Source organism: Paramisgurnus dabryanus, chromosome 12, assembly GCF_030506205.2.
Source record: "Paramisgurnus dabryanus chromosome 12, PD_genome_1.1, whole genome shotgun sequence".
In the NCBI taxonomy this organism is placed as follows: Eukaryota; Metazoa; Chordata; class Actinopteri; order Cypriniformes; family Cobitidae; genus Paramisgurnus; species Paramisgurnus dabryanus.
This window is the reverse complement of record NC_133348.1, coordinates 4,969,830-4,991,945: the sequence shown is the minus strand read 5'-3', so window position 1 is coordinate 4,991,945 and position 22,116 is coordinate 4,969,830. Positions and strand designations below refer to the sequence as shown.

General features: G+C 36.2%; 1 long non-coding RNA gene across 1 annotated transcript in view; it reads right to left on the bottom strand.

The window, feature by feature from the left end:
• LOC135737864 (uncharacterized) overlaps nt 1–22,116 on the bottom strand; it is a 132,517-nt gene that overhangs the window by 73,100 nt on the left and 37,301 nt on the right. The window contains exon 2 of the long non-coding RNA XR_010528605.2: nt 21,073–21,158. This is a non-coding gene — a long non-coding RNA (uncharacterized lncRNA). The remainder of the gene's footprint in view (nt 1–21,072; nt 21,159–22,116) is intronic.

Sequence of the window (22,116 nt, the reverse complement as noted above, 5' to 3'; positions counted from 1 at the left end):
AAGAATAAAATTACAGGTTAACTGGTTAATCAGACAGGCTTAAAAATCAAAATAATACAAGGGTTAATACAAGGGTTAATAATATAAGGGTTAAACGTGGCTGAAAATGCCAGGCAGATGCCAACTGTGGGCACTTGCCAACTGTGGGTACTTGCCAGTATTTTTACAGCTGGGGGTATTGGTTGCCATGATACTTCTTATCAGTCGAATCATAGCAACCACTTCTTATCAGTTTATCACTCGTTGTACAATTCGGCGGTTGGTTGTTGTGGTATTTGTCCCGTCCCTCTTCCACTTGGATTGGACGGCCGAGTGAAAAGTGACATTGACGAGCTGAGTGTTTTTTGTATGACTTAAGACATAGCATACTAGACGTAGTGATGAACTTGGAAACGCAAAGAGCAAAACGCCTGTTAGGAAACAAAAATCTCAAATGAAATTAAAGGATATTGAGTTTTGCTTGCCCTTCTGCGTATGTCACTACACCACTACGTCTCATGATACATCTGACGCCATATGCTGGAAATACACTCTCTCATGAACACGCAACGGTTGATTAAGTTTGAGTTACAGTATATACAGACTTCAAATAAAGGTTAATCAAATGATCAGAAAATAAAATGTAAAGCAAGTATACTTGAGCAAAAGCAGGAACACAAATCGCTTTAACACTCTTAGTAAACTGTATAAAAATGGCTGGAAATAACTGAAAGCCTCTATGCAAAAGAAAAAAGATACCACATGATTTTGAGGCTGTTCAGCCGTGTGTTAATTATAGCACAACGCCCGAGGTTCTCAGCAAGTCCACATGGTCGCATCCCGTCTGACAAATAGCCGATTAAAAATATTTATGCCCTAATTAAATTCCCATCTTTCAAGCTATATTTTCATACAACATTAATAAGAGTGAACAATGTGCAATAAAATTAGGCATTATGAACTTCTTCCATCCAGAACCTATAAAACAAATAGTGTAAAATCTCATTACATATCTCTGACTGTCTAATTAAACCACATATTTTCTATTCTGTCCAACCTGTTACTCAAGATTCAGGAACAAAGCCATTGAAAAGAATTTCAATGCATGCTAAATGTATGAAATCATCATATGTTATAGGGCAAATCTACACAAAAATTATTAAAAAGTTATTTTCAATAATGTAATTTAACCTATGCTGGGTTGTTTTAAAACAAAATGCTGCTTGTTTTAACCCATTGTTGGGTCAAATCTAAAATAATGTCTAGGTTAAAGCAATGGTTGTCCCCTTTTGACCCAAATAACCCAGTAATACTCAAATAACCCAGAGTGTGCATTTCAAGAAACCATACACAACTGCACAACCCGTTTCATGCATTAGTCTTAAAGGTGCAGTGTGTACATTTTAGTGGCATCTAGTGGTGAGGTTGCGAATTGCAACCAACGGCTTAGTCCACTGCTCACCCCTCACTTTTGAAACACATAGAGAAGCTATGGTAACTGCCACCAGACAAACATGTCATCGTCGGAGACAACTTAGTAAAAAAAAATTGTCCGTTAAGGGCTTCTGTAGAAAAATGGCGGCACAAAATGGCGACTTCCATGTAAGGGGACCCTCAGTGTATGTAGATAAAAAGGTCTCGTTCTAAGGTAATAAAAACATAAGGGTTCATTATAAAAGGGCTTTATACTCCCCTGATAATATAGTTTTGTATATCATTTTGCATTTCTGTCAAGAGATCCTTCTAAAAATTACACACTGCACCTTTAAAGCTAATGAAATGACAGTTCCTAATATATTATTTAGTATTATCCTATACACGTTTTAAATATGTTTATTTAATTCATTCCAGCATCTATGGCTATAGTAATGGTGAGAATGGTGGTTAATCCACACAAATTAATCTATACACAAGTTGATCTACACAAGTTGGGAAGGACAATTGGGATTGAGTATATTGACCTAATCTACGTGTTTCTGGACTGTGGTACCCAGAGTAAACCCGCGCTGACAAAGGGACAACATGCAAACAGCACCTAAAAAATGATGAAATGTGACCTTTGCATTTAACCCATCCCAGCGATTAGTAAACACATGCACTGCAATTTGTGAACACACCCACAAACCCCCAGAAAGTAATGGGGGAAATGTGTCTTGCGCAAGGGCACCTCAGTCGCAACCTGCCCTCCGTAAGACAAGAACCGGCAATATTAGGGTTACAAGGCCAACTCTTTAACTAGGCCACGACTGCCCCACAAGAAAGACCTCATGAACCAGTGGAGGCTTAAATTGTTGTTGGTACGTATATGGGTCAGTGACAAAAAAGGTTTGACAAAATGAGAAAATAATAAAAAAACTTGCATGCATCAGGTTTATTTCAATGCACAGTGTATTTAATTTTATGCATAAAAAATTACATTTGCACCATTTTTATGAAAGTTAAGACTGAATGGACCTGAAAATGTCCAATGGTGTAACCGCCAATTGTGCCAAAGAATGAGAAGTATTAAATATTTTATCCACCTTGATGGCATGTAAGCATAATCATAAAAAAGAAAAAAGGAAAAATTACAAAATATAATAGTTATTTCTAAATGTAAATGTTAATGCTTTTTGTAATATTTGTCCTGACATATGCGGAAAACAGCTCTGCTTTCTAAATAATCTTTGACAAATTATGTAAAAATGTATGTAAAAAAATTATATTACACTTAACTACATGATTATATTTTATTCCACATTTTTATCAATATATTTGTATTTTAATAATAAAAAAAAAATACTAGTTACACCACATTACATTTTTTGCAATTATCCCCCAAATATTCTTTCAAAATGAAATAAAACCAGAGATTAGACTTGGTCCTCAAGTAATATGCATTTTTTTTTTTGGAAATTTTAACCCTTTTACATTTAATTGATCCATACGGACACAAAATAATTAACGTCACGTCTTTGACCCATATAACCATTTAATCAGTTAATGCACAGTACTGTAAACTGTCAGAAAAACGTATAGAAGGGGACTGAGACGATTCCAAAGTCCTAATATATAGATATAGGTATAGATATGTAGGGATGCTTAACAATTAATCGCGATTAATCGTTAGCAGAATAAAAGTTTTTGTTTACGTCATATATGTGTGTGAACTGTGTATAATAACTTTGTATAAATAAATGTACACACATGCATGTATATGTTTTAGAAATGTTAACATGTGTATATACATTTGTATATTTATGTATAATTTAAATTATATATAAATATAAATACTTAATTTATACATTTGTATATTTATGTATAATTTATATTATATATAAATATAAATACTTAATATATACATTTTATTTTCTTAAAATTATACATGAATGTGTTCATATATATATATATATATATATATATATATATATATATATATATATATATATTAGGGGTGTAACGGTTCGTGTATTCGAACCGGACCGTTTCGGTTCAGGGCTTTCGGCACGGTGCGCACGTGCACCGAAAGTATTTTGTGTGCGCCTGTGCGGAACATAATACGTGCGTTTCCGCACGAACATATTAAGTGGCGGAAGTCTCCGCGTTCAGCGCAAGTCTTCTGTCAAACATATAACATAATTCGGCCCGCAGAAAGATTTTTATTTACTTAGTTGTATATCCGTTTGATTATTGATGTAAACGTTTACGTGTCGTATCTAAAAGCGCATGTTAAACGCGTGTCAACGCGCTGCTTTGTTCTTTCAAAAGTGCGTGAGAGGATGCACGTCTTTCGTTGCTACGCATTCATGAGACGCGCTTTCTGTGACAGCAAGAATAAGGAATGCGTGATCAGATTTTTCATCTGCATATCACGTCAATCATATCATTGTCACAATGCGATCAGCTGGTCGGGACAGAGAAGAGCTGTAACCCGGGCTTACTCAGCTGTTACTCAGCTGCGGAGGGGTTCGTTAGTAAAGTCACAGGCAGCTTACATTGACGACACAAGCAAAGATTAGGATAAACGTGCAAAAGATCAAAGATGGCTATGTATGCAGCTCACTAATCTCAAAATGAGTGTATAATAAGTATATCATCATGTTGCTTGCTATGCAGTTACACATAGAGCAGTAATATTATTTTTATACAGAGATGGTACATAGCCAATTCAATTCTGTGAGTTAAACAATCCAAAATAAATCAAAACAGAAAATTTTTAGTGGCAAAAATGTAGGCTAATAGTTCATAAATGTATTCAGGAATTGAATTTGTTAGTTCAAGGTTTTAGTAGAAAAAGTTTAAGAGAAGGTTAAGATAAGAGTTACCTTCTGTTATAAAATAATGTAAAAAATAACTTTGCAGTAGTATTTTATTTATTATTTTTTCATTTTATATATATTTTATACTTTAATAAAGTGTTTAAAAAAGTGTAAACAAATTGTAAAAAAAAGTTTAAAGTAATAAACAACCTGCAGTTTAATGTTTGCATTTCTCCCTTACTGTACCGAAAATGAACCGAACCGTGGCTTCAAAACCGGGGTTCGCACCGAACCGTGATTTTTGCGTACCGTTACACCCCTAATATATATATATATATTATACACAGTTTACACACATATGTGATGTAAACAAAAACTTTTATTCTGCTAACGATTAATCACAATTAATTGTTTAGCATCCCTACTTTGAGGTATTCGTACAGTATGCACTCTTTAGGTATAAAGGTGTAGTTGTTCATAGGGTAACAACCAGGCACGTGCAGAGGGGGGAGGGGGGGGGGGGCGGGTGCCCAAGCACATGATGTGTCACATGATGACGTATTGACCTTTTATTGGACAATCTCTTTAGGGAAAGCTCACAGCGCTAGCAGCGCCCACACGTGCACGACACGGTGCGCAGTCCAGGGAGGATCCCCCTCGAGCCGGCATTGAACCGAAGCGGTATGCTTGTTATATTATTATTGCCAAATGCATAAATATATAGATATAAAACTCAGTCTATATAGATTTTTCTGTCTCACTCTATTTGCAAGGAAAATAAAGAAAACCGTTAGACTTATCATCTTTCTATTCTGTATTACTTTATTATTTGTTTCAGTTGTGTGCTTGCGTGTCGGCGAGCAAAGTGCCCTTTTTATTCTTTGAGCACCTGCCCCTCCAATGGTCTCTGCACGGCCCTGGTAACAACCCAGTAACAGCTTATTTTTGAGAGTGAGTGTATACAGCCGTATGAACTGTATAATATATCAATATAAGGTATTAATATAACATCTTATAATGCCTAAAATGTCATTGCAGAGATTTCTAAACAAGCAGGGGTGTCAATTTATTACCATAAATTTAATAGGATTTGTTTTTAGGATTTTCCAGTTGATATTTGCATGCAGCTCGAATTCTTTCTAGGACAACCTGCACAGTGAAAATCCATATTTTCCATACACCATATCCCTAATAATGCAAGCCAGTTGATTTCAAATGCTTACTGAAACTCATTAGTGACATATATATGCATTTTTATATCAATGTATAAGTTCTTTATCTTCATCAAAAAGTTTATTATCGTTGGATGACTAATAGTCCTCCAGAATTAATTTTCATGAGACCACTAACAACATCAGGATTCTGTTCAGAGGTTCCTGATCCACCCTCCTCGCCTCCTTGTTTTAGCCTCAAGTGCTTTGTTCTGTTGAATCTCATTATGGCGCTCTCTGTTGTTATTTCATGGACATTCACACACTTCTTTGTTTTCTGCACAATGGGTTTTCTCGAGCCTCAAATCAAACAGGTGTTTTTGTGCAGGGGCCCCGCTAATTACCCTCCTTGTAAACACGCAGTAGCCAAAGCATCATTTTCTATCCCGCTGCCTTTGAACTTCAACGGTCAGCTATTTCACAATGTTTGGTTGTTTACGAAGTGAGTTTACAACAGTGTTGCATAATTTATTATGGATCTTGATCTGACTGCTGCTGCCTTGAACCAGTAGGAAATTTAAACCAGAGATCGAGCGCATGTACAAAGCATTTCAGCCTCAAAATAAAATTATCCTTTTGCTGTTTGCATGATTTGTACCTACTGAATTTTTGAATTCTGCACCCTCTTCATCTCTAGTTTTAGCCGGAGAAGGTCCTGGCAGTGTCAGAAAAATGATTAATTTATAAATCCTCGTCTCTCCTGTTCAGATCCTCTGCTAGTTATTTGCATGTAGATGTAAGTGATAAAATGAGCCACCGCTGAGTGTTCGATGTCAGGAGCAAAATGAAAGATGATCATCATATGGTGCAATATGCAGCACCTCCTCAGTTCATGGTTTTATGGGCCTGTGTTTCTCCACACTGCCAGCAGAGGGAAACCTAACATATTTTGTTTTTGCCTATAACGTGAAAGAATCATTTAATTTATCGATCCGCTTTATTGTTTAAATTGTAGGTAAAAAGAATGATTCTTAGCATCTCTTCTGAAAGCCTTTAGTGTAAATAAAATAAAATAAAGTACAGTATAACAATTGATCAATAAAGAATCTTGTAGAAACGACCACCAAACAAAACAGCGAACTGATTCAAATGACTCAAATGACTCACTGTATTGAATCAAACTAAGGGGCGTGTGACAGGCGCCAGCCACACTAACAATTTGATTGGTCAGCACAGAATTACAAGCTGTGATTGGGTATCTACCAAGCTAGAGGCGGGACCCTTCAATACAACCAAACCGAGTAAAATAAAACGGAGAGTCACACAGCCATTAGGCTTGTTCGACTTCATACGGCGCCATAAGAACCGACGGCCGGATGACGTCAAAGTTCCGCGAGAGCGATTTAAAAGCAGACTCCTCTGTATGATTTTGTGACTCGCTCTCGCGGTACTTTGACGTCATACCTAATCAATAATATAATCAGTGTGAAGAAATGGTCAAATATTAGTAGGGGAGAGTGGGGCAAAGTGAGACATCGGGTAAAGTGAGACACCCCCTGTATCTAGGCAACTGAACACATTTGTGGTCCTATGACCATTATGTTTTTAAGCCCCTCAAATTTCCCCTTGGCCATGAAGGACAGGACCTCATGCTGCTGTGGTTGACATGTTTTTTTCACAAAAATATATTTTTTGCTTGTAAAAGTAAATTTTCTTGCTGTCAACTTAATCAACTGTTGTGTCAAAGCAAATTGATTCAGGTAGAAAAACTTATATCACACATGTTTATGAACTACCAACATATAAAACCTTGTGTTGATGCTAGCTGAAGATTAGCCTGAATTTCCAAGAGAGAGAGTTTTTTTCCAAAATGTGGTGGTGGGGTAAAGTGAGACAAATGATGTAGGGTAAAGTGAGACATGAGGCACAAGTTCAGTTTAGTCTAAAACATATTTTAATGTAATATTACATTACATATGTTTTATTTTTAATGTTATAAACATTGCAGAAAAACCATTATGCCTAGTCAATACACCAGGAAGACAGCCTGGGGAAAAACACCCCTAGAGGAGATGGAGAGTGCAGCTGCTTAGGTCAAGGAAGGAAAGAATTCTCTAATGCAGGGGTCGGCAAGTAACTTTGGCCGCGGGCCAAAATTTTTTTTAGCCAGTAGATGGCGGGCCAACTGCTGTTGGCACACTTACGTCTTATTTTGAATTAGCCTAGTATAGGCTATCTGATCTTTTGTCAAGAAACATTGTCTTTATTTCCTATTTAAAATACGAAAGACGGCATTAAAAATGGCTAAAAACATGGTTATGGGTCTGTGTATCATTCGTTCAATCGTTTTTTAAATTAAAAACAAAAATGAAAAAATTAACCACCACGGGTTTTCTGATTGTGTGCTCAGATAAAAAATTAATTACTGGATTAGACAATTTTTTTATTTAACACCTTTATAGGCATAATATATAAATGAAATCATTTTAAACAGATCAAGTACTATTAGTGGTAACATTACAGGCATTTATGCTCTCATGAAAGACTCTTACAGTCCGACTTTTGAACTGTATTCCTTTTTTTATTAATATTTATCCGGGACACTTACATACACACCTAAGGTTAAAGGAGGTCTCCGCTTTTTGTCCAGCTCCGACAAGGTTCTATTCAGTAAACCGCTTAAAATACACTCTGTGTTCACCCGCTTTAGTTCCCGACCTGACGGGTCCGCAAAACTTAACGTTAGATCTCGTTCCCAGAATTTTAAATTCAATGTCTCTAACGAAAAAAGAGAGATGAAGTAGCCTATAACAATTATAAATGTTATACAAAAATTGTGTTCGTGCCAATATAAATATTATTTTAACATTGTATTGTTAGCAGAGAAAAAATGTCACAGAAAAAATAATGAAATATAAATAATAAATTAAATAGGACAAAGCCTCTCACTCAAACCGAAACCATTGGTTGCAGAGTTGCTGTTCAAACAAATTGCTGAAAATCCTCCTTTGCCAAATTTATTTTTAAAAGGAGGTAAAGATCAAAGAACTATGCGTTAGGAAAATTAATAATGGCTTTATTTTAATAGACATGTAAAACCATATTTTGGCGGATTACTTTCATTTTTTAACGAATTTACCTGCCCATTTAGTCTTAATAATTAACGGTAAACGAACTTGACTTGCTGTGGAACCTAAGGTCGGGCTTGAGCCCCAAGTTCAAGTAACAGAACAGAACAGTAGATTCCTTTAAAATCTACGTTAAAAGTGTAATAGTTAAAATATTACTGCAGTAAAAGAGTTTATTTTATCATATTTTGTGTAGTGGTTTCTAAATGCCTGCAATTACTTTTCAGTCATTTGCAATGTCACGGAGTTAAACGTCTTCACGCGTGACGCATTGACATGATTTACGAGGTAAATTTGCAAATTATTCATGAAGTCAAACCTCTGCAGTTATTTGATTGATTGTGTTTTAGAAGTATGTTCAAAATCTAATGACAGTTATGATCGCGGATGCGCTGGTAGAGAAAGAGAACAAGAAAGAGCGGCCGGTTAAGGTTAAACTAGCTATTATACGCATTTTTTTCAGGACATTCTTGCGAGCCGGTCGCAACTTGTCCACGACGCAAATATTTTTTTATCAGGTAATACATATTATTTGTCAGTGTGTTATACGCGAATAAATAATAATGAAAAAAGTTCAAAAGTCGGACTGTAAGCGAATGAGACTTACCGGAAAGGTTTCTATTCAAACCCTTATTAAAACCCTTATTAAAATGTAATCTGTTAGTACCTGATCTGTTTAAATTTATTTCATTGGTATATGTCTGCTAAGGTGTTCAATTAAAATTTGTCCGAACCCGTTTTCATTCATTTTTGTTATTTTTGATCTGAGCGCACATTCAGAAAACGAGTCGTTTGATTTTAGTTCAGGAAATAAATAATAGAAAAACAAGTCGTTTTTCTTTCTTTATTTTTTTGGTTTTGATTTGAAAAAACGAATGAAGGAATGAAACACGGGCCATTTTTGTAAACTGTTATTTTAAAATAAAAAAGTGTGATAAAATAATAAAAAAAAAAAAACGTATTTCAAATTAATCCGACGGGCCAGAAAATATTACTGGCGGGCCACTTTTGGCCCGCGGGCCGCCTGTTGCCGACCCCTGCTCTAATGCTATGTACACACCAAACGCGAGGCATCATGGTACTGTGGGTTCACACCAGACACAAGTTCAACAATTTGCGCAAGTAGATTACATACAAAGTCAATGCAAAGACGCAATCAGACACGTCCTCGCATGTGGCGATGCGAATGACGTGATATGGGTGGCGCGTTTTCCACGAAAACACGCGCTATTCGCCGCAAACATGTCTTCGCCCAATTTGAAAATATTCAACTTGAGCGAAAAATTCCATTACACAATGTTAAATCCTGCGAGTAATCTAGATCAAGTAACGCACTGCCCCGCATTTGGAGTGTACGTAGCATTATTCACTCTAGATTACTCACGGGATTTAACATTGTGTCATGCAAATTTTTCGTTCGAGATAAATATTTTCAACTTGGGCGAAGACATGTTTGAGGTGAATAGTGCGTGTTTTCGCGGCAAATGCTCCGCTCATATGGCGTCATTCGCATCGCCCCAGGCGAGGATGCGTCTGATCGTGTCTTTGCATTAACTTTGAATGTAATCTACTTGCACAAATCGTTGAACTCACGTCTGGTGTGAACCCACAGTAAGAGCAGCTGCAAGGGATAGAAATATTGATAGATGGTTCTGATTGTCTTTTGCGCTGACCCGCAGACACTAGCTGGCTCTAAGGGTCCTTTGTTCTGACCCCCAGACTGCGTTTTAATCTAACTGGTTCTATATGTCATTTGAATGTTAATTAAAAAAATTTGAATTGTCGGAGCCAATGGTCTACAGTGGGCAGCGCTACGACATGTGGTGCTTTCACACTTTCTGGGAGTTCGATTCCCGGCTCGTGGTCATTTGCCGATCCAATACCCTTCTCTCCTCCCTGTACTTTCCTGTCCTCTCCAAAACTCACTGTTAAATAAAGGCAAAAACTGGCCAAAAAATATAACTTTTGAATTATGTTATGTTGTATTTGATTTTGGTTCAGAGTTACTGTACTTTCAAGTGTTTAGAAAAATAATGTTCTTAATTGACCAATCCCCTTGATTCTGTTACTAGTCCAACATTAGTTCTGGAATGTGTGGTTGTCAAGCTAGCCGTCAGGATTTTATCTGTTACAATATGTGCTGTTATGGTAGATTCAGAGTGTAAAAAGTAAGTGGATCAGTTTACCCCGAGCTGGTTCACTTTACCCCCTTGATTTTTCTGGTCTGTCTCAGTTTACCCCTAAGCTGGGGTAAAGTGAGACACAAGACCACTTTTTTTAAAACAATCATATTTTCACTGCTCTTCGTCCTGAATACATTCTGGTAATTTCCATAGCTAGGAAACATCCTGAATTAATGGGAAATGTGTAAATTTGACTGATATATCATTTTAGCTCGCTTAGAGGGGAGCAAATGTAAAAAATGTCTCACTTTACCCCACTCTCCCTACTTTTAATGTTTTGTGTACGATTTTCAAATATCACAGTCCTGATTTGCAAAACTGTTAACTTACAGATATATTGCCGATCACACAACAAAATCAGTGACAATTACGTGGGTAATTTTAAAATGTCTTTACCTGCAAGTCGAGTCGTTAAACTTCACAAGCTGCACATACAGGGGTTGCATTCAAGGTCTTTGTCGACGACATGATGCAGATTTGATTTAAATACAATTTTACATATATAATATATAAATTTTACATATATAATATCTAATGCAAAGATTCACGTTACTGTGAGTGTACCTTTCGCTCAAAACCGCACACAATCGCATTGTTGCCAACTATTTTCAATGCTAAAAAGCCTAAGTTACTTTGAAAGTCGCTAGATGGCATCATGCGTTAATTTGCATATTCAAGGCGTCATCGCGTCATAGCCTATTTGCATTCAGAGTCCTGTTTTTTTATTAGTTAAATACCCAAACAAAGCTGTTTTTATTTTTCATTTTATTTTTTTGCATGCTATTCTTAATATTATAATTTAAATGTTTATAAAGATACTGATAAAAATATCTATATTAAATAATGATTGAATATAGATGAAATAATATGCTACACAATAAACAAATGGTAACACTTTCCAATAAGGTTCATTAGTTAACATTAGTTAAATACATTAGTCAACATGAACTAATAATGAACTGCACTAAACTAATACAGCATTTATTAATATTTGTTAATGTTAATTTTAACAATTACTAATACTTTACGTTAACAAGATTTTAATATAGTTAATGCACTTTGAACTAACATGAACAAACAATTAAAAGCTTTATTTCTGTTAACTTACATTAACAAAGATGAATAAATACTGTAACAAATGTGTTGCTCATGGTTTGTTCTGATAAAAACTAACAAAATTATAAAGTCATTCCCTTAAGTGTTACATGCTTGAGTTTAATTGGGAAATTAAATTACAAACTTTTAAATAGCCGCCAAAGCTTTAACCACTGTGTTGCACCATCACCATTTGTAGTTGTGCACAGTTCATTGCCTTCAAAGCTGTTGATGGGTCAACAACATCTTTAAGCACACACAAAACCATCTGGCCCATCATGCATAATGCAACATGCATTTACTGGAACAAGACAGCCCGCATTAGTTCCAGTAGTAACATTAAGCTTATACACTTAACAATAGGTTGAATTGGAAAGTAAGGCACTCTGGGAACAGTTTGGGTATGTTGAGAGAAAGAGCTTAAATAACATCAAGCTTCTTAAGTTTCTACAGCTGTGTAAGAACATACAACCTGACACAAGGGAGCAAAGAAAATACTATAATTTTGTCTATAAATCTACTCTGATACTCTACACTTTCTCACGAGTTGTGCCTATATATTAACTTTGACAGAACAAGGACGAAAACAGTCAAAATAATAAACCAGATGTCAGTGTTAAATGAAATGAGTATTATAAGTGCAAGTTGACTTGTCAATAATACATGTACAGTAGATAGTTAGGCCAGGATAGCACTTATATTCACGTTTAAAGAGGTAATGTAGGCTAATAAAAACACAACTGATCTTGAAATTTGAGTAACTCAGTAAACCGATAAGAGCCTTTCACACTATCATCATCTTGTGCTTCAGCAAATCACCTAATAATCCCTTACTGCTATATAGGGATTACTGTTAAAGTATATATTATACTTAAAGTTGTTTTGGATGTTTGAAGGTGTGTCTAAGTGACAAATTTCCAAGGTAACCTTCATGCACAATTGTCTATGGGGAAGAACAATGCAGTGCAACCTATTTTGTATTGCAAACATGCCTGGGGCTGAACCAAAATCAATATGGTGCCTGCTTTCAGCCTCTACACCTTTTCATCCAAAGATCAGACTGCAGACCTGATATAGCTTACCAGTAAGCTGGACTCTTTTAAGGTTTTAAATTTTCCACTCGCTTTTCTCCCTATAGCATCATATATTTATATTTTGTAATTAGAATCGAATGCATACGTGGCCTTTGGTCTCCCTGCAACGCACCAAGTTCTGGAGAAAAGTGTTTCGGTTTCAAAGGTGTTGAAAAAGAACAAGCAGTTATTTGATGTTCATGAGCCATAAACTGTCAGACTGCAAGGTGCTTGGTGTAATGGATTCTCTAGATTGCAACAGATCTATAGAGGAACTTCAGGGTAAAAGGTAAACAGGAAGAGTTCTGAGAACCTAAAGAAACTGCAGACTGATCTGACAACTTCAAATGCATCATTTAGCAGGTTTTTGCTTTATTACAGTATACAGTAAGCACCCAGACATTTCTGTAGTAGTGCATAGTTGCTGTCGTTGTTGCGAACAATGAAAGAAAGGAAACGGTTGCTTGACTGTTTTGTATGCCCAAAACATGCATTGTTTTCTGTCTGCTCTTTGAAACTTGATAAGCATTTATTTCAGAGTTTGATTTCTTGCTTGTCAAATTGTGCACCCAGAGCCATTTTGTTTAAGAGCACCTATTTCATTGCTAAAAAACAACGGTTATTTTGTTTTGTTTTTGGTACACTGTAAAAAAAGTTCCGTCGAAATTACAATGTTATTGCAGCTGGGTTGCCGGTAATTTACCGTAGATTTACATTTATGTTATTTACTGGCAAGAGTTTGTTCAAAGTTAAATAAATTTTAAATATTAACAAGTCTTTATCTTTACAGAATAAAACTATACAATAACAGCCTCATGCAAAGCATTCTGGGAACCAGAAATCATCATCAACCTTTTTCTGTTTTTTGCTTCAGATTTTGTTTCCCAGAATGTTTTGCTTGATGCTGTTTTTTTAGTTTTACTCTGTAAAGACAAAGATTTGTGAATGTTTGATGTTCATTTAACTTTGAACAAAATGTTGCCAGTAAAAAACATAAATTTAAATCTATGGTTACCGGCAACCCAGCTGCAATTTCTACAGAATTTTTTTACAGTGTATAATACAATGTGTTTGCACTGCAAAAAATTATTTTCAAGAAAAAAAATCGTAGTTTTCAGTAAAAATATCAAAAAATTCTTAAATTAAGATGCTGTTTCTTGATGAGCAAAACGACACAAGAAAATAAGTCTAGTTTTTAGACAAAAAATGTCACATTTAAGTGCATAAAACAAGCAAAAAAATCTGCCAATGGGGTAAACAAAAAAATCTTGAAAATTTTTCTTAAACACTAAATTAAAGAAAAATTTGCTTACCCCATACGCAGATTTTTTTTGCTTGTTTTATGCACAAAATCACTTAAATTTGATATTTTCGGTCTAAAAACTAGACTTATTTTCTTGGGTCGTTTTGCTCATCAAGAAAAAGCATCTTCATTTAAGAATTTTTTGATATTTTTACTGAAAACAAGACAAAAATACTAAGAAACTTTATTCTTGAAAATCATTTTTTGCAGTGTGCGTGGTTTATGGTTAAAAAACACATTATTTTACATACCATAAATTTTTGTAGCTCCAGATTTTACTCCCTTCCTAAAACGCACGAATTTGAAAAGCTCTGTGTCCCTGATTGGTCACAACCCCTTAGCCTTTACCCCAGAGCATAGTTTTTTACGTCTATGTGAACGTACTGTATTCGCACAGTCAAACACACAGCCTTGCAAAGTATGGTTTGACTCATACATGTACACAGGCTCTTGACGCATGTGCATTGCAACAAAATACAATGCATCTCCTGGGCTACTACATTTTCCTGTTAGCGCATGAGCGACCAACACGTACAATATTCGCAGAGTTTCAAAAATCCGATGGTGCATGCACAGTACGCATGCAATGTTCTTTTGATGAAAATTGCGTCACGCTTACTGTATGCACATCCTTGCAAAAAATTGACTACACTTCAGCTTTTAAGCACTAATTCATAGGAAATGCCCGTAAAAGGAAATTTTTGAAGCCCAGCTTATCAGAAAATTCTTGGATGTTATTTCAGAGATTTCACCTCTTGTAGATACTTGAGCAATTTCTTTGTCCCCTCTGAAGATGATACAGTTTACGCTGGATGACTGTAATTCACCCGGCCGGGCCCGTCTCCAGATTGAGTTCAGTCCAGTGATCCATTTAGTGAGTTTATCTGGCCCGAGTCTCTGGGTGTGAAACTATGATTCATACACCTGCAGTAGCCCTGAGTGTCTCATTTCAAAGATTCAAAGATTGGTACAATGTCAAAGCTGTTAATCAATACGGCTTCATGCCAGCTGTTAGATCCATGGTGCTTTATGTTTTTAACTCTATCAGAACAGGAAAAGAACCTAACAAGGCAGTAAATATCTTTGCTTTTCCTTTGCAATCACAAGCAAGACTGAAAAAATTGTATAGGAAGGACTTAAAGTCAACAAGAAACATTTTTAGTTCTGTTATTCTATTTCTAAATTACAAATGATATACAATGGTAAAACAAAGTATATGGGTTTCATCCTTTTGGCAATTGCTTGGAAAGGGAGCGTTATTTTACCAGATATTACAATAATGGAGCCCGGTATAGTGTAGGTAGAGAGAAAGAGTTAAAAAGTATTAGATATTGTACTGTATATATTGTATAAAAGTTATTTTTATAGTCAGAGGAAAACACTTAATCTTGTGTATTCAAAACTGATAATGCATGAAGTAAAGCAGATTAAAAAGATTTCAACCATTTCACTAAGCATTGTGCAAACATTGATGGTCAACTGGGGGTAAACTGATTTCAATGCTCAACATGGTTTGGTTTTGGTTAGAGATCATCTAAAACCGCAATTCTTTGCCTCTCTATTTTCTACATTAATTTAGGTTAGGGGGATAAAACCCACCCATTGTCATGATTTGCATATAAATAACATGTAATGTAAAAAGTCATGCAATACATACGGCAAATTCCCATTTTGAGTGCATAAGGTACTTGTCCTTCCCAGTGACTTATACGCCGCATCTTTTCATGTCGTGTTATGTTTTGGTTTCTATTTTTTTTCTGTTTTTAAACCATTGGCGCTTGAGTTTGGGGTTAGATTTGAGATTTGCTTTAGGATATATTTTGATATTTCTCCATGCTATGTCTATTTTTAAACCATGTCGCTTGGAGTTGGGGTCAGAATTGGGGTGTGGGTTAGGATGTCATTTTATGCAACAAAAAAAGTTTAAATCCAAGCAGCAATGTTAAAAAAGCAGAAAAAATGAGAAACCATAAAACCACACAAAAAAGATGCCCAGTAATAAGTGAATGGAAAGTACTGGCGTATCATATGCATGCAAAATTGGAATTTGGCATATCCATTGCATGAATTTTTTACACTGCGTACAATTTATATGTGCTGGATAAAAAATGTTGGGTAACTTTTCTCCCCAAGCTGTCAGATTTTAATATACAGTGGATGAAAAGTTTTAGCAGAAGTACGTGTTATTAAATTTTATTATAGATTATAACGACTAACAAATTAGCTTTTGAAACAGTATGCACAATGAATTATTCACAGTTCGACCAGAAACAGTTGAGTTTAATTTTATTTATGTTGACTTTAAACTGATAAAAATAATGAGATGATTCATACTTGCTGTAATCCTTTGGTGTTCCCGGCATTAGCATTGAACATTTTCAATTAACTGTCTTTGTTCTCTGCGTCATTATGTTCAGATGCCAGGAAACAGTATATATTTCTCTTTGAGCGACATCCTTTGGTGCAGGAAACAAAATGAAACAATAGCATTTGGTTTTAACACACTTTTTTCCTCTTCCATATCTTAACTCGCCACACGCTCACAAAACAGACACCTGATTTCTCGTACAACTTTACATCAATGAGTATTCCCACGTAGAATTAATCGAAAAATATCCCAGTTAAACAGCTGTGATTTTAGTTTGTGTTTTTCTTTTAATCTGCAGGAATGCATTATAAATGATACAAGTGTTTCATTATTAATTGCATTAATTGTTACTTTTCTTTGATTAATCCCTCTTTGAAAAGCACTAAAACAGTTAAATGAAAAATTCTGCTTTGTACACAATAGCTCATCTGAAATGTTCCCTTTAATATTTGATTAAAAAGTTAAAGATGAAAAACACTCAAATGTCATTTAATATCCGCTTGCATGTTTGACTCTCAATGTGTATGCTTGTGAGGGGGGTGGGGGGGCACCGGAGTTTAATTAAAAGGGAAATTTACATTTTGTAGACCAAAACTTCAGCGCCATCACTTCCTGCTTGTCTTTTTTCCCTGGCCAGAAATAAACTCAAGCAATTATGCTATTTGTTCAGCTTCATTAAGATGCCTCACTGTGTTGACCACATTAAGATCAAGTCAAGGCAAATTTATATTTGTATAGCCTTTTACCCTGTTGCATTGTTTCAAAGCAGCTATACATGAAAATGAAACCACAGAAAATAGGAACAGTATTAACTATTTAGTATATAGAATATATTGCAAGGTTTATTGTCCTCATGAATAGATTATATTTTAATAAAATGGGATATACCTTTTCTTCAACTATCGGACATTTAGTCAAGATCTAGGTTTTGCTGTAGATCGTTTCATCGGACGCACGTTCGGTGACGCGATACGTGTCTGGTCCGAAATTTACTTCCGGTTTCAGGTTTTTTAATGGTCTGACTAGCAACTAAACTGAACTCTTGAACCAATACCTCGTTGAAAATAACAAATGTTTTGGTTTCCTAGGTAATCTACGTGTTGTGTATTTTGCTTGTTATATAAATAAAATACGTTTAAAGTACTTTGTTGTTATTTATTCTTAGCGGAGTTAACCGGAAGTTACGTGTTGACCATGAAAGCCGCTTGTTTATGTTGTTACTGCTGAAACCGTCTATACTTGTGGCATAGGTTGGGTGACCATACGTGCCAATTTTTCAGGACGTGTGCGTTCAGGTGCGTCTTCTGGAAGTCGTATTTTTTGACTATATACATCATCGAGGTTCTCACATTTCAACTAAAAACATATACAATCATTGCATATTCATTTTTACCTGGAAATGTAATGGTCGCTTTTCTAAAACAGAATCTGAAATAATAAACTTTGATGACGTATGCAGTCAAAAAATGTGACTTCCGGAAGACACACACGAAATCCTTGCCAGGATGCATCCCGGAAAAATGGTACGTATGGTCACCCTGTTGCACACTAAGATACAGATAATATTAAGTACTGAACTTTACCCATTCAAAGTAACAGAACTGCAATGTTTTGTTATGCTGCGTTCAGACCAGCCACGGTAGAGGCGTCAAGCGTGAGTGAATTCAATGTTAAGTCAATGTAAAGATGCTTTGAGGCGCGTTTGGAGGTCTCGCGGCGCGATTGAGGCATTTAGCGTGGTGCGGTAGACGCGATTCCGCCTCATTCGCATGCCCAGTCCGCACAAATGGCCTGAATTTAGTGTTGGCGCGGGAAAATGTGTGAGTTGAAAAATGTTGAACTTTGGCGGAAAAATACGCTGCTCTAGTAGTGACGTGATTACTGGAAGCGAGCGGAGTTGCAGAAGCCCCTCCCATGGCTCAAATTTCCGCGTGAACGTTTCCATAACTAGAATTTCATGTTCAGCTTTCACGCGAGAATGAAGCGAGTACGCTCAAAATGTTCAAGCGTCCAACTACGGGCGGTAGACGTGAATTTGAAGCCTCAAACGCATCTGGTCTGAACCCACAGTTAGTCTTTGGGTATAATATATATGACATAACCCTTGCAAAAACACAAAAGTGATATGTGACTGCACGCTTTATATGTCCATCAAACATTGTCTTTCTGCACATGGGGGCAGTTCTTGGCTCGAATAGGCTATGTGGACAGGTCGCTTTAAAGGTTATCTACACTCCCCTGAAAAACCAATCAGAGCAAAGCATCTCGGTGGATGAGATGTTAAATAAAATATTTAGGTTATAGACACTGACCCTTTCAAAAGTGCTCTTCTAGTTTAGGTACTCAGAAACCTTTGGCCCGTGTACCTCTGAATTCCCTGAACAAAGATCTCTCTGCCTGGTTTGAAGTCTTCCATTTCCCGTCTTTTTATAAAAAGAGATGTGTCCTTGAAAGTATGAAAAGCAAGGGTCAGAGGTGAAGCTGGAGATTGTAGCTCATGAAAGATTAAGCAGTCCTCTCTTGTTTCTTATGCATAGTTAAAGTCTAGAGAAAGTCCCTTAGTGCCCGGTACATTTATCATCATTTTATTTTATCCTCAGGGTTGATCTGGACCATTTAGAGCCCAAATATAATTAAACGTACAATTTAGTCTGGGAAGTGCATCACTCCTATGGCATTTATTGGATGCAGGGGAGGAGCTAGTGACGTCACATGTGCGCCTGTTGCCAATCAAATCATCTGATGCTGTTGTGCATTTAAAAAATTTTTTACAGGATACTGTAAAATATAGCTTTATTGCACAAAAAATACAAATTGGATAAGCGTTTGCCAAATGCATATGGGTTGCTGTCAACATGGAGCGTTTTAATGGGGGTCATATGAAGTTACTAAAAAAACTTTTGTGCATTTGGTGTGCAATGCAGCGCAATGTGCAAAACAAGTGTCTTTTGCTAGTTTCAATCCGGCGCAGTTATAATTTTCACGTTTAGCGCCACGTTATTTAAATAGCAAATGCATTTGCACCCATGGGCGTTCTGGTCTGAAAACAAGGTGTGTCCAGACGCACTGTTGGCACGTTGCTATTTTTGCTTCCCTGACTGAAAGACAATGACTTTTAAAGGTTTTAAAACAAAAAACAAAACTTTCAATACAAATAAAAAACACAATTTTTTTAACATCAATCTTAAACTGATGGTCTTCCTAGTTTTTTAACTGACAAATTCCGCCATTTAAATAAGGAATCGGCATGGCGCCAGCGCAACTGGCTTTTAAAGGGGATGAGAGCTGAGACTAGCAAGTTATGCCCAAATCACACCCATAACTCATTACGAGAATAGGAACAACCCTTTTAGACTGTGTGCTTGGCGCACAAACCATTTTCCTGTCGTTAAATTAGCAAAAGTGGATTCGGATTTAGACAGTGCATTTAGATCGTTAAAATAGGGCCCTGAGATTTTAATCTTTGTGACTTTATGGATCTTCTATATGTACAAACTGCTTTTAACACTCCAAAGACAAATGAAAACATGACATCGCATTATGTTACCCCTTTAAATCAATCACTTTCGAGTTTCCATTCTGGTTATAATGCAACCATATAGCTGCAGCCTTAAATGGTAATGGTTCAGTTTAATACCACCTTCCCTCTAAAGGATTATGATATTTACCTCTATTGATCTTTGGACAGACGCAGGCAGTGAAGAGCCACAGGTAAACATTTGCAGGTTTTAGGAAAAGCTGGAATGTGCATGTCATTTTAATACGAGGTTTTGGTTAATAGGCTGTTGGTATTGAATAAAACATGACCTTATGTCAGTGTATACCTAGTGAAACAGATGGGAGGAAGCTATTTTTTGGATTGTTATGCTTTTTTGAGTTTTGACAATGCCAGATGTGGACTTCAGTTAATAGACAGATGGAGCCCACACATTGACTATCACATCTGTGTGTGTGCAAAAACCTACACAAAAATCATCCATGTAGACAGCAGTCACAACTGTTGTGGTTGAGATTTCATTTGGACACTTTAATAAAAATGCGCAGTCACAAGTTTTATATATTATAACAATCATACAATATATTAAGTTTTCTATAGGATTCTTATAAATATTTAGTGCTAATCAATAGGAACTTAAACACATGTGACGTGTTGTACAGTACTGGATGTTTGCTGCAGTCCATCATTGTTATAACCGTGAGAAATCTACTGTGAATGTATTACAAAATCAATCTCTCATCAAGGCTAAAAATAATTTCATTTAACTCAGTTCACCTCTCGTATATTAGTTCAGATTTAGCCACTTTCCAAATCGATTTTCTGTGTGCCGCATGCATTATTGCACAAAGTTTAATCACTTCAGAAATATAAAACACGTTTAAGGTAAAAAGAGCTAAAGAGCTCATTCACCTTCAAAAGAATTTGTGTGTGTGTGTTTTCTGCTTTTCCATTTGTTTCGAGTTACTGTATGGCTAACAAAGACGATAAACAAACCAGTAGCCATGTACACCATTTACTGTACAAGCTATTTCAATCACCCCCCCCCCCAATATTACCTGAGTGGGAAAAATAAAATCCGGTATCCTTTGATGTGAACCGAGTCATTCTGAACTGGAGTGTGACTTCAAAAGCAGCAATTCTCCTGGTGAGAAAGAAAATTCTGTTATTGTTCATGTTTGGAGTGCAGTGAAAAACAGATTTCCCCACAGATGAGAGCGGATGAGATGTTGAGAAGCATGAGAAAAACACGACAGAGAGAATCATATTAAAAAAGGTACCTTAATCCAATAGCAGAAACCTATTTGAAAACTTTTATGCTGTTGCATTTCAGCTTGGTTACTATTGTAGTGAAATTGCACTTCACCCTAAATGTCCCACAAAAGCAGTGCTGCCCAGCCAAATTCTTCTTCAGCATGCAGGGAGTACATGCAATGTATGTGTCTAGTTGCACAAAAACATGTAAATATGTAACATATTTACATATAACATTATTAACAAAGAAATAAATGTATTAGTCATTTTTCTTTATCACCCTTACATTAAAGGGCACATACAGTATTATGCAAAATTCACTTTTACAAGGTGGGTGAACACAACCACCCTACAATGGAAATAATCCACCCACTCTTTTAATCCTCATTATACCAGAGCAGTCTCATTAGACATCCTGTTTTGATTCTCTTGTTAATGTGATGTCACACTAGCAAACCCCCACCCACAGCCACTGGCTGACTAACATTACCCAAAAGCTTTTTATACATTTGTTTGTTAGCATGTTGTCGCATTAAAGAGATAGTTTGGCCAAAACTGATATTAAACCCATGATTTACTCACCCCCAAGCTGTCGAGATGCATAATGTCCATATTTTTTCAGACAAACATATCTTCAGTTATTTTAGAAAATGTTTTAGATCTTTCAGTTAATCAGGTGTAAAGTTACGGGGTTCATGTCCTTCAAGTCCAAAAAATGCCTTCAAAGGGCCTTCTTAAGGGGATCGCACACCGGCCGCACAGCTCAGCGCCGCGCAGCGCCGCGTCGCGCCTAGCAGAACTCGGAGGTATTGTAAACCGGAAATGCACATTAAATAGCGCGAGCTTCG